Source organism: Parasteatoda tepidariorum, chromosome 2, assembly GCF_982258835.1.
Source record: "Parasteatoda tepidariorum strain Cologne lab strain chromosome 2, Ptep-v5.0, whole genome shotgun sequence".
NCBI lineage: Eukaryota > Metazoa > Arthropoda > Arachnida > Araneae > Theridiidae > Parasteatoda > Parasteatoda tepidariorum.
The window spans coordinates 102772421-102784705 of NC_141756.1; the positions used below are offsets into that span (position 1 = coordinate 102772421).

At 36.2% G+C, this 12285-nt stretch overlaps 1 protein-coding gene across 1 annotated transcript in view; it reads right to left on the bottom strand.

Annotated features, from left to right (window-relative positions):
- The window catches only part of LOC107455442 (Na(+)/citrate cotransporter), a 68579-nt gene that overhangs the window by 30207 nt on the left and 26087 nt on the right, over nucleotides 1-12285 (bottom strand). The window lies entirely within an intron of this gene.

Here is a 12285-nt window from a genome sequence, read left to right on the forward strand (position 1 = left end):
ATAATAATCACTACAAATGCTGAAGAGTGACGACTCGGTCTGAAATGACTGGAAGCGCTCACGGGTGGAAGGAGGGAATGTAAAATTTGAAATCAATTTAAATGTAATGACTGGTAATATACCTTCATTGGAGACGACATTCTAAAATGAATTAAAATTATCACTGGTGACGACAAAATATAATAATCACTACAAATGCTGAAGAGTGACGACTCGGTCTGAAATGACTGGAATCGCTCACGGGTGGAAGGAGGGAATGTAAAATTTGAAATCAATTTAAATGTAATGACTGGTAATATACCTTCATTGGAGACGACATTCTAAAATGAATTAAAATTATCACTGGTGACGACAAAATATAATAATCACTACAAATGCTGAAGAGTGACGACTCGGTCTGAAATGACTGGAAGCGCTCACGGGTGGAAGGAGGGAATGTAAAATTTGAAATCAATTTAAATGTAATGACTGGTAATATACCTTCATTGGAGACGACATTCTAAAATGAATTAAAATTATCACTGGTGACGACAAAATATAATAATCACTACAAATGCTGAAGAGTGACGACTCGGTCTGAAATGACTGGAAGCGCTCACGGGTGGAAGGAGGGAATGTAAAATTTGAAATCAATTTAAATGTAATGACTGGTAATATACCTTCATTGGAGACGACATTCTAAAATGAATTAAAATTATCACTGGTGACGACAAAATATAATAATCACTACAAATGCTGAAGAGTGACGACTCGGTCTGAAATGACTGGAAGCGCTCACGGGTGGAAGGAGGGAATGTAAAATTTGAAATCAATTTAAATGTAATGACTGGTAATATACCTTCATTGGAGACGACATTCTAAAATGAATTAAAATTATCACTGGTGACGACAAAATATAATAATCACTACAAATGCTGAAGAGTGACGACTCGGTCTGAAATGACTGGAAGCGCTCACGGGTGAAAGGAGGGAATGTAAAATTTGAAATCAATTTAAATGTAATGACTGGTAATATACCTTCATTGGAGACGACATTCTAAAATGAATTAAAATTATCACTGGTGACGACAGAATATAATAATCACTACAAATGCTGAAGAGTGACGACTCGGTCTGAAATGACTGGAAGCGCTCACGGGTGGAAGGAGGGAATGTAAAATTTGAAATCAATTTAAATGTAATGACTGGTAATATACCTTCATTGGAGACGACATTCTAAAATGAATTAAAATTATCACTGGTGACGACAAAATATAATAATCACTACAAATGCTGAAGAGTGACGACTCGGTCTGAAATGACTGGAAGCGCTCACGGGTGGAAGGAGGGAATGTAAAATTTGAAATCAATTTAAATGTAATGACTGGTAATATACCTTCATTGGAGACGACATTCTAAAAAGAATTAAAATTATCACTGGTGACGACAAAATATAATAATCACTACAAATGCTGAAGAGTGACGACTCGGTCTGAAATGACTGGAAGCGCTCACGGGTGGAAGGAGGGAATGTAAAATTTGAAATCAATTTAAATGTAATGACTGGTAATATACCTTCATTGGAGACGACATTCTAAAATGAATTAAAATTATCACTGGTGACGACAAAATATAATAATCACTACAAATGCTGAAGAGTGACGACTCGGTCTGAAATGACTGGAAGCGCTCACGGGTGGAAGGAGGAAATGTAAAATTTGAAATCAATTTAAATGTAATGACTGGTAATATACCTTCATTGGAGACGACATTCTAAAATGAATTAAAATTATCACTGGTGACGACAAAATATAATAATCACTACAAATGCTGAAGAGTGACGACTCGGTCTGAAATGACTGGAAGCGCTCACGGGTGGAAGGAGGGAATGTAAAATTTGAAATCAATTTAAATGTAATGACTGGTAATATACCTTCATTGGAGACGACATTCTAAAATGAATTAAAATTATCACTGGTGACGACAAAATATAATAATCACTACAAATGCTGAAGAGTGACGACTCGATCTGAAATGACTGGAAGCGCTCACGGGTGGAAGGAGGGAATGTAAAATTTGAAATCAATTTAAATGTAATGACTGGTAATATATCTTCATTGGAGACGACATTCTAAAATGAATTAAAATTATCACTGGTGACGACAAAATATAATAATCACTACAAATGCTGAAGAGTGACGACTCGGTCTGAAATGACTGGAAGCGCTCACGGGTGGAAGGAGGGAATGTAAAATTTGAAATCAATTTAAATGTAATGACTGGTAATATACCTTCATTGGAGACGACATTCTGAAATGAATTAAAATTATCACTGGTGACGACAAAATATAATAATCACTACAAATGCTAAAGAGTGACGACTCGGTCTGAAATGACTGGAAGCGCTCACGGGTGGAAGGAGGGAATGTAAAATTTGAAATCAATTTAAATGTAATGACTGGTAATATACCTTCATTGGAGACGACATTCTAAAATGAATTAAAATTATCACTGGTGACGACAAAATATAATAATCACTACAAATGCTAAAGAGTGACGACTCGGTCTGAAATGACTGGAAGCGCTCACGGGTGGAAGGAGGGAATGTAAAATTTGAAATCAATTTAAATGTAATGACTGGTAATATACCTTCATTGGAGACGACATTCTAAAATGAATTAAAATTATCACTGGTGACGACAAAATATAATAATCACTACAAATGCTAAAGAGTGACGACTCGGTCTGAAATGACTGGAAGCGCTCACGGGTGGAAGGAGGGAATGTAAAATTTGAAATCAATTTAAATGTAATGACTGGTAATATACCTTCATTGGAGACGACATTCTAAAATGAATTAAAATTATCACTGGTGACGACAAAATATAATAATCACTACAAATGCTAAAGAGTGACGACTCGGTCTGAAATGACTGGAAGCGCTCACGGGTGGAAGGAGGGAATGTAAAATTTGAAATCAATTTAAATGTAATGACTGGTAATATACCTTCATTGGAGACGACATTCTAAAATGAATTAAAATTATCACTGGTGACGACAAAATATAATAATCACTACAAATGCTAAAGAGTGACGACTCAGTCTGAAATGACTGGAAGCGCTCACGGGTGGAAGGAGGGAATGTAAAATTTGAAATCAATTTAAATGTAATGACTGGTAATATACCTTCATTGGAGACGACATTCTAAAATGAATTAAAATTATCACTGGTGACGACAAAATATAATAATCACTACAAATGCTAAAGAGTGACGACTCGGTCTGAAATGACTGGAAGCGCTCACGGGTGGAAGGAGGGAATGTAAAATTTGAAATCAATTTAAATGTAATGACTGGTAATATACCTTCATTGGAGACGACATTCTAAAATGAATTAAAATTATCACTGGTGACGACAAAATATAATAATCACTACAAATGCTAAAGAGTGACGACTCGGTCTGAAATGACTGGAAGCGCTCACGGGTGGAAGGAGGGAATGTAAAATTTGAAATCAATTTAAATGTAATGACTGGTAATATACCTTCATTGGAGACGACATTCTAAAATGAATTAAAATTATCACTGGTGACGACAAAATATAATAATCACTACAAATGCTAAAGAGTGACGACTCGGTCTGAAATGACTGGAAGCGCTCACGGGTGGAAGGAGGGAATGTAAAATTTGAAATCAATTTAAATGTAATGACTGGTAATATACCTTCATTGGAGACGACATTCTAAAATGCATTAAAATTATCACTGGTGACGACAAAATATAATAATCACTACAAATGCTAAAGAGTGACGACTCGGTCTGAAATGACTGGAAGCGCTCACGGGTGGAAGGAGGGAATGTAAAATTAGAAATCAATTTAAATGTAATGACTGGTAATATACCTTCATTGGAGACGACATTCTAAAATGAATTAAAATTATCACTGGTGACGACAAAATATAATAATCACTACAAATGCTAAAGAGTGACGACTCGGTCTGAAATGACTGGAAGCGCTCACGGGTGGAAGGAGGGAATGTAAAATTTGAAATCAATTTAAATGTAATGACTGGTAATATACCTTCATTGGAGACGACATTCTAAAATGAATTAAAATTATCACTGGTGACGACAAAATATAATAATCACTACAAATGCTAAAGAGTGACGACTCGGTCTGAAATGACTGGAAGCGCTCACGGGTGGAAGGAGGGAATGTAAAATTTGAAATCAATTTAAATGTAATGACTGGTAATATACCTTCATTGGAGACGACATTCTAAAATGAATTAAAATTATCACTGGTGACGACAAAATATAATAATCACTACAAATGCTAAAGAGTGACGACTCGGTCTGAAATGACTGGAAGCGCTCACGTGTGGAAGGAGGGAATGTAAAATTTGAAATCAATTTAAATGTAATGACTGGTAATATACCTTCATTGGAGACGACATTCTAAAATGAATTAAAATTATCACTGGTGACGACAAAATATAATAATCACTACAAATGCTAAGGAGTGACGACTCGGTCTGAAATGACTGGAAGCGCTCACGGGTGGAAGGAGGGAATGTAAAATTTGAAATCAATTTAAATGTAATGACTGGTAATATACCTTCATTGGAGACGACATTCTAAAATGAATTAAAATTATCACTGGTGACGACAAAATATAATAATCACTACAAATGCTAAAGAGTGACGACTCGGTCTGAAATGACTGGAAGCGCTCACGGGTGGAAGGAGGGAATGTAAAATTTGAAATCAATTTAAATGTAATGACTGGTAATATACCTTCATTGGAGACGACATTCTAAAATGAATTAAAATTATCACTGGTGACGACAAAATATAATAATCACTACAAATGCTAAAGAGTGACGACTCGGTCTGAAATGACTGGAAGCGCTCACGGGTGGAAGGAGGGAATGTAAAATTTGAAATCAATTTAAATGTAATGACTGGTAATATACCTTCATTGGAGACGACATTCTAAAATGAATTAAAATTATCACTGGTGACGACAAAATATAATAATCACTACAAATGCTAAAGAGTGACGACTCGGTCTGAAATGACTGGAAGCGCTCACGGGTGGAAGGAGGGAATGTAAAATTTGAAATCAATTTAAATGTAATGACTGGTAATATACCTTCACTGGAGACGACATTCTAAAATGAATTAAAATTATCACTGGTGACGACAAAATATAATAATCACTACAAATGCTAAAGAGTGACGACTCGGTCTGAAATGACTGGAAGCGCTCACGGGTGGAAGGAGGGAATGTAAAATTTGAAATCAATTTAAATGTAATGACTGGTAATATACCTTCACTGGAGACGACATTCTAAAATGAATTAAAATTATCACTGGTGACGACAAAATATAATAATCACTACAAATGTTAAAGAGTGACGACTCGGTCTGAAATGACTGGAAGCGCTCACGGGTGGAAGGAGGGAATGTAAAATTTGAAATCAATTTAAATGTAATGACTGGTAATATACCTTCACTGGAGACGACATTCTAAAATGAATTAAAATTATCACTGGTGACGACAAAATATAATAATCACTACAAATGCTAAAGAGTGACGACTCGGTCTGAAATGACTGGAAGCGCTCACGGGTGGAAGGAGGGAATGTAAAATTTGAAATCAATTTAAATGTAATGACTGGTAATATACCTTCATTGGAGACGACATTCTAAAATGAATTAAAATTATCACTGGTGACGACAAAATATAATAATCACTACAAATGCTAAAGAGTGACGACTCGGTCTGAAATGACTGGAAGCGCTCACGGGTGGAAGGAGGGAATGTAAAATTTGAAATCAATTTAAATGTACTGACTGGTAATATACCTTCATTGGAGACGACATTCTAAAATGAATTAAAATTATCACTGGTGACGACAAAATATAATAATCACTACAAATGCTAAAGAGTGACGACTCGGTCTGAAATGACTGGAAGCGCTCACGGGTGGAAGGAGGGAATGTAAAATTTGAAATCAATTTAAATGTAATGACTGGTAATATACCTTCATTGGAGACGACATTCTAAAATGAATTAAAATTATCACTGGTGACGACAAAATATAATAATCACTACAAATGCTAAAGAGTGACGACTCGGTCTGAAATGAGTGGAAGCGCTCACGGGTGGAAGGAGGGAATGTAAAATTTGAAATCAATTTAAATGTAATGACTGGTAATATACCTTCATTGGAGACGACATTCTGAAATGAATTAAAATTATCACTGGTGACGACAAAATATAATAATCACTACAAATGCTAAAGAGTGACGATTCGGTCTGAAATGACTGGAAGCGCTCACGGGTGGAAGGAGGGAATGTAAAATTTGAAATCAATTTAAATGTAATGACTGGTAATATACCTTCATTGGAGACGACATTCTAAAATGAATTAAAATTATCACTGGTGACGACAAATAATAATAATCACTACAAATGCTAAAGAGTGACGACTCGGTCTGAAATGACTGGAAGCGCTCACGGGTGGAAGGAGGGAATGTAAAATTTGAAATCAATTTAAATGTAATGACTGGTAATATACCTTCATTGGAGACGACATTCTGAAATGAATTAAAATTATCACTGGTGACGACAAAATATAATAATCACTACAAATGCTAAAGAGTGACGACTCGGTCTGAAATGACTGGAAGCGCTCACGGGTGGAAGAAGGGAATGTAAAATTTGAAATCAATTTAAATGTAATGACTGGTAATATACCTTCATTGGAGACGACATTCTGAAATGAATTAAAATTATCACTGGTGACGACAAAATATAATAATCACTACAAATGCTAAAGAGTGACGACTCGGTCTGAAATGACTGGAAGCGCTCACGGGTGGAAGGAGGGAATGTAAAATTTGAAATCAATTTAAATGTAATGACTGGTAATATACCTTCATTGGAGACGACATTCTAAAATGAATTAAAATTTTCACTGGTGACGACAAAATATAATAATCACTACAAATGCTAAAGAGTGACGACTCGGTCTGAAATGACTGGAAGCGCTCACGGGTTTAAGGAGGGAATGTAAAATTTGAAATCAATTTAAATGTAATGACTGGTAATATACCTTCATTGGAGACGACATTCTAAAATGAATTAAAATTTTCACTGGTGACGAAAAAATATAATAATCACTGCAAATGCTAAAGAGTGATTACTAGGTCTGAAATGCTTTAAGTGCTCACGGGTGGAAGAAGGGAATGTAAAATTTGAAATAAATTTTATTATCGAAAGTAGACAGACCCTTAAAAGTGTTAAAATGTGCACTGTAATGATACTATAGATTATTTAAACGAAAACAGAGACTTCAATGTGCTAAAAGATGCACTACAATGTTATGAACGATAAATTATTCATGACATATGTTATAATGACTGTTGATATACTGTTGTTGACTGTTAATAGAGCCGATAATCTAAAGTGACTTAGAAGTTTCACTGGTGACGATAAAATCAGAAATGAAAATAAATTGCTGTCGGGTGACGACACCGTCTGAAATAACTTGAAATGCTCACTGGATTAAGGAGGAAACGCAAAATTTAAAATCAATTTCGATATAATGACTAGTAATATACCTTCATTGAAGACCACATTCTAAAATGAATTAAAATTTTCACTGGTGACGACAAAATATAATAATCACTACAAATGCTGAAGAGTGATGACTCGGTCTGAAGTGACTTGAAGTGCTCACGGGTGGAAGGAGGGAATGTAAAATTTGAAATCAGTTTCAATATAATGACTGGTAATATACCTTCATTGGAGACGATATTCTAAAAAGAATTAAAGTTCTCATTGCAGACGACAAAATATAATAATCACTACAAATGCTGAAGAGTGATGACTCGGTCTGAAATGACTGGAAGTGCTCGCGGGAGGAAGGTGGGAATGTAAAATTTAAAATCAATTTCGATATAATAACTGGTAATATACCATCATGAGAGACGACATTCTAAAATGAATTAAAATTTTCATTGTTGACGGCAAAATATAATAATCACTACAAATGCTGAAGAGTGACGACTCGGTCTGAAATGACTTGAAGTTCTCACGGGTGGAAGGTGGGAATGTAAAATTTGAAATTAATTTTATTACCGGAAGTAGACAGAGGCTTAAAAGTGTTAAAATAAGCACTGTAATGATACTATAGATGAATTAAACAGAAACAGAGACTTCAATGTGTTAAAAGATGCACTAGATTGTTATGAACGATAAATTAATCATGGCCCTCCAAATTATGAGATAAGTCTTTTATAGAATCTTTCCAGCTTTCTGTGGGTTCAGTCAGTCAAGTAGGTCTGTTCCACCAGATGTTGAGATCTCTCAGTGTAGATGGTTGAACGCCTCTTGATATTTTTGTCCGATGGATTGTCGCGGGCAATGCCGCCACTGTAAAGGGTCAGTATATGAAATGATTTTTGTTACCCTGTTGCACACAAATGTTTTCCATCTGTTGGGATTACCCCGAATCCAACCAAGGGGGACTTCAGAGTCGCTCCATAAGGTTGCAGTGGATGGCGACAATCCAGTTTCATTGCAAAAATATTTCAGCTGTTTGGTACCAATGATTGCTGCTAAAAATTCTAAGCGAGGAAGACTAATTTTCTTTATAGATGTAAGTCTATTGTGGCTGCAAACTAAATGAATACTTGATTGATTATTATGAGAAGTAACTATGTACAAAATCACACTATGAGCTCGCTCAGATGCATCGCAGAACATATGAATATTAAAGGAAGCAAGCGATGAAATTCCTATGAAGAATTCCTATTCCGAGGAATTTCTTTAGAGCAAATGGCATCCAGCTGGGCTGTAACTGTATGCTACATAGTAGTTAATTTTGTCGACAATATTTCACCCCAATTGATTCCAAGAATCCAAGTATCTTAAAATAGTATCTTTCCAATTATCGAGAATGGTGTAAACAGTCCTAAGGGATTGTATAAACTTGCAACACAGCGGAGTAACCACCTCTTAGTATGTGGCTTATCTAGAGAAGCACAGAGTGAAGTCTTAAACGCGTTGCTCGAAGTATCAGTTTTCGTGTTCCATCCAATGCCTAAAACTGTAGTTTCGGTCTTGAAATTTTCTTTGTAAGTTTCCAGCAAGTGTTGAAGCTTCTAAGAATTAGTAGCCCATTTTTCCTTCGGCAGTTTTATGAGTGACATCAAATCTTTGATTTCCTTTTGTAACACCATTATTTGTGATTCAGTTTCTAGACTAGCCACAAAATCATCCATATATAGGTGCTTACCTAAAAGTGTTGCAGAAGTAGGGAAGTCATTTATATGATTAGAGGCTAGTTCTCGTGTAGTAGCACACAACAGAAATGGGCTGCAAGACAGTCCAAATGGTAAGCGAGTGAATCTGTATGTAGTTACTTCATCTGTAAATGTAGCTGTTTATGAAAAGCCTTTCTTTTGTTTGTACCATGAGAATCTCATTGCATCTCTGTCCTTCGGATGCAAAACCAATTGTAGGAAAGCTTGTTTACCATCACAAGTTACGGCAAATTCATGCAGTCGAAATCGTAAAAGACAACCAACAGTCTCAGGTAGAAGATTGTTTCCAACTTCTAAAGAGTCGTTTAATTATGGCATCCCTGGAGCATGTGAAGAGGCGTCAAAGACGATTCTTCACTTTATATCATCTTGATGCTTCTTTTTCACTGCATGATGTGGCAGATAGTACACACGATTTTCAGTTTCATCTGCAGATGAGCAAACTTCAACATGTCCTTGCTCAATGTAATTCAACATACATTTTTCGTACTGTGTCTTCAAAGATTCATTTGATATCCGTTTCTTTTAGTGATTGAAATTTGTTCTCAGCAATAGTTTTGCTTTTTGGTAATGTTGAGACAATATCCTTCCAAGGTAATGACACTACCCTATGATTATAAACTAATTTAAAAGAGTCACGAAAGTTTTTCAAAACAGTCAAATCATGTTTAGGTAGTTCTCTATCCTCGGAAGTGGTAGTTTACAGTATCTACATTGGAAACAGTTGTGCATGATCGAGGTCCACTCAGAATCCACCCAAAATGTGACGGAACCAATGCAAGGGATTCTGACAGCATAACCGGAGCTTCAAGGTTCAATACTTGGCAGTAGAAATCAGCACCAATCAAAACTTGTATAGGTAGATTTTGTAAGTTATCGTAAGGGTCAGCCAGTTTCATTCTTTTCCTGGAATGCGAGCCGTGAAACATGAGTTGGGGCAGATGGATGTAACGCGTATTCATTGGAACTTTCAAATGCTTTAATATTAACAGAAGACTGATTCCAAATGCTCGATAGTTGAAACTTTACTTTTCGTCTCATGTAGGCTGTAGATTCAAGCCCATGCATTTCCAATGGTTTTGTAGAAATCACTGTTAATCTCAAACTATCAGCAAGATCATTATGAATGAAACTAGGCTGCTTACCTCCATCCAGAAGGCAACGGGTCAATCTTGTAGCACCAGTCGGGACCGTTATAAAAACTATTGCAGTTTGGAAACGCACAGTGTTGGGTGTAGCAATATCGATCTTGTCAGTAGACGTAGTACCTGGGTGATCAAATCCGTTCTTACAAATTGAAACATGGTGCTTTTTCTTGTATTTCACACAAGCTTTTTCCTTACAAGCACAGCTCTGTTTTGTGTGCCCTCGTCCAGTGCACAAAAACATCTATTCGTAGCTTTTAATTTCTGTATTCGTGTGTCTATATCTGTCACAGAGTTGCACTGTTGAGGCCAATGTCCGGTAGTTTCGCAAAAGGGACAGAAGGGTGAATGTTTCTTGCTTTTCGTAATTGGCTTTCAATTTACATTTAAGTTTTCTAATGTGGATTTTAAGGAATAATCAGAAGACATAAGACCTTTAATTATGCTTGTTGTAAGGGCCCCTTCTACTTCTTCGGCGAGAAAATGCATTAGTTGTGAAATATCGCCTTCTAAAAATTTTTGGCGTTTTGCATGAATGACCCATCGGGAACAAATGCCGTCAGGGAATGCGCGTCAAATTTTAGGAGATAAAACTCTACCGTATGCGACAATATCTTTGCCCTTAGGGGCCGGGATAGCCTGGTCGGTAGGGCGCTGGGCCCATATTCAAGAGGTCGTGGGTTCGATCCTCGCCGGCCGAAGAGTCCCCGTGTAGTAAATGGTGACTGATGCACGTTAAATCTGTCGAGTCTCAAAGTCCTTCATGTTCCCACAACAAATCAATACCTCTGAGGGTACTGATCCAGGAGTTTCATTGTCTCCTGGATTGGTTCAAAATTACAAGGCTACGGAGTTGAACATTAGTAGTCGTAAACCCATGAAATTGGGTCGGCTGTTCAACGACGGTTATAAAATAAAAATAAAATATCTTTGCCCAAAGCAAGTAGAGCATGTAACCTTCTGTTGCATTCTATATAAACTTCTTTCAATGAAGTTGGCGATGGAATACGGATTGACGTTAAATTCTCTAAAAAATCCAAAGGAAATTGAATAATTCTATTTTTGTCACCATATTTGTCCATTAGTAGCTTCTTAGTGGTTTCATATGTATCAATAATAATACTTATACCATCAACCAATCGTTTTGGTTGTTCTTCTGAATATTCCCTGAGAAAGACATGCTTATTAATCGACGATAAATTTGGATTATCGTCTACAGACGTTTTAAATTATTCCCAAAAACATTGCCGATGTTCAACGTCGCCACGAAATGGTTCTAATTTTATTGTCGGTAGTTTCACATTTTGTTGCACGCAATTTTGTCACAATTCGCATTTTGAATCGGAAAGTTAGTAATATTTGGTGAATTTACCTTCTCATTCTTGTTTTGATCATCTTTCATAGCACGATTGGCATCAAAAATCGCACGATTGGCGTTATCCGTATATTTCTGGCATTGCTCTACATCAATTTCGTATTCCGCATTCAAGAGTAATATGTCTATATCATTATCCACTATTTCCATGTCATCAATTATTTCGGCAAGACGACTACAAGTGAATTTAATATCCGCATTCGACGTAGAATTTAAAGTGTCCTTCAGTTGGCAAATGAAGCTAGTAGTATTAGCTCGAATTGTTTTACGTTTGCTCTTCAATCGCGCCATTTTGTCTGCCGAATCATTTTGCGTTGAAGTCATTCTGATTAAGTGGAAGAGAAATAAAAATGAAGTTGCGTAAACAAATTCTCACCTTAAAGATGTGAGAACGCAGGAACGTATTTTCCCCCTTAAATCCTGGTCCATAGAAAGGTTGAGTATTTC